The sequence below is a fragment of the Lipotes vexillifer genome, unplaced genomic scaffold (genome assembly GCF_000442215.2).
Source record: "Lipotes vexillifer unplaced genomic scaffold, Lipotes_vexillifer_v1.1 scaffold1434, whole genome shotgun sequence".
NCBI lineage: Eukaryota > Metazoa > Chordata > Mammalia > Artiodactyla > Lipotidae > Lipotes > Lipotes vexillifer.
This window is the reverse complement of record NW_006799568.1, coordinates 223,722-226,260: the sequence shown is the minus strand read 5'-3', so window position 1 is coordinate 226,260 and position 2,539 is coordinate 223,722.

Sequence of the window (2,539 nt, the reverse complement as noted above, 5' to 3'; positions counted from 1 at the left end):
TTTCTCTACATTATAAAATGATCACAGGTATGAAATATACAGTATGGGAAATACAGTGAATAGTAATATAATATCTTTGTATGGTGACAGATGGTAACTAGACTTATTATGGATCATTTTGCAATGTATAAAAATAACAATACTACAATTAAATAATTAATATACATGTATGTGACAACCTTCTCACTTTTAAATTATTTTTTAAAGTAGACCGACAGGAGGATAAACAGGCAGAGGCAAGGAGCCTTGTCTTGGGTTTGGATACAAAATTAAATATGTTACCACCACTGCTTTCAATATTTCACACTGAAACTTTCTGATTTTCTCTCCCTCAGGAGGGATACATTCTCAAACAATCCCAGTAATGGTATCCAGAGGCTTTTACAACTATAATGTGCAATTTTAAAAGGGTCAGAGATATGTCATTCTTTTATAAGATGAAAGAAAGAAGAATGTTAAAGGAAAGTTAGGAAAGAGACCTGGTAAATCAGAGAGAGAGATGCTCAGGCAGATTAACTTCAGAAGAAAGCTTACGGAAGTTGTAGATACAATAATTAATTTCCTTATAATGATCCATGATGACATATCCTCTAGAAAACCTTCTCGGACTCCAGGAATATGCATACTTCAGTTTAAAGATTACTGTATTTGAAGACTCTAGATATGAAGACTGGTGTCATTTTACTGAATATATATTTAGTTCAAATTGAGATTTTTTTTTTTCCATTCTCACCCTAGAGATGATGAGCTAAATGGTAGCAAATATTAAATTCATATTTTAAAATGTATAACTGTTACAAAAAGGATTACTTGAGAACTGCTGCGTAATACATTATAATACTAGTAACTACCCAATTTTGTTTATATCTATGACAATTTCTCAGCCTTGGCACTATGGAAATTTTAGCCAGAAAAGTCTTTGTTGTGAGGCACTGGCTTATGCATTGTAGAAGGTGCAGTAGCATCCCTGATCTCTACCCACTAGATGCCACTAGCAACCTACTCGCATTCTACCCCACCTTGCCCTGCCCAGATTTGACAACCAAAATATTCCCAGACATTGCCAAATGCCCCTGACAGGCAAAACCACCTCCAGATGAGACCCACTCAACTAGATTACCTTGCATAGTCCTTTCTGGGAGCACACGGAAAGTTGTTTTTTTTTGTTTTTGTTTATTATAATCTAATTTTGTCTCTTTTTTACTTCTAAATGTTTAACCCTATCTTCTCTGGAACCTCTGTAATAACTTGAATATTCTGTATTTCCATAGTGAAAGTTCTCTTTATTTCTGCAATTTGAACGAAAGTCCCAACTCCCCTAAGACCATACTTCTATAAGCCTCTTAAACTGAGCTTGCTTATTCAGTATTGGGAGATGGGACAAGCAAGCTCTTCACTTTTTCCTCCTGTTTTCACACCATTCTTTCTCTACCTCTTTTGTTTATAATAAAACAAAAACACTACTGCCTCGTGGTTCATGCCATTTGGCCATCACATTGGTTACAGCCTGCCATTTGCCTATGCCACCAATTCCCCATCCCCTTTATTGTCATCTATGACCTCACGTTTTCTTACCTTACAGCACATGAATCACAGGCTCTCTTTCGAGGCTGAGTTGTATCATCCATCCAATCTATCTTTCCCAATAAAGCCAAAATGATTCATGTAAAAATGTAGGTCTCTCCAGTCTTCTGCCTTAAATGCATCAACAACACTTCAATGACCTTAAGATAATATCCAGGCCTTCCCTGGTGGCGCAGTGGTTGCAAATCCGCCTGCCGATGCAGAGGACGCGGGTTCGTGCCCTGGTCCGGGAAGATCCCACATGCCGCGGAGCGGCTGGGCCCATGATCCATGGCCGTTGAGCCTGCGCATCCAGAGACTGTGCTCTGCAATGGGAGAGACCACAACAGTGAGAGACCTGCGTACCGCAAAAAAAAAAAAAAAAAAGATAAAATCCAAATCCCTTCATGTGGTATACAAATCCCTTCATAGTCTGGCCCACTCTTTATGTCTTCAGCCTGGATACTATTATCACACACACACACACACACACACACACACACACACCCCACACGTTGCTCAGCTCCAGGCATGCTGAAGTTCTTTCAGTTCCCTAAACATATTGTGTTCTTTCTTGCGTCTAGACTATTACCTGCAATGTTCCTCTCAGATGAATACTTCTTCCTCCCTCGTCATCATCTAGCTATTCCTATTCATCCTTTGAACTCACTTTCCTAGTTCCCCCCAGCCATCCCACCAACCCAAACCATGTGTCCCTCATAAGCACTTCCATATCCTCTAATATTTCTTCACAAACAAGTAAGGACTTATTTACTTCTCTTTACCACCATTAAAAGGTAGACGCTAGGAAAGGTGGGACTCTGTTTACCACTAAATTCCCAGAGCTTATAGAGAATCTATTGCATGAATTTGTTGAATGAATGAAAGGATGTTACTGTACTATTTATCATCTGAATAACTTATGGCAAGCTCATACTTCATTTAGATCAATTTGGAAGCCATCTGGCTAAATATT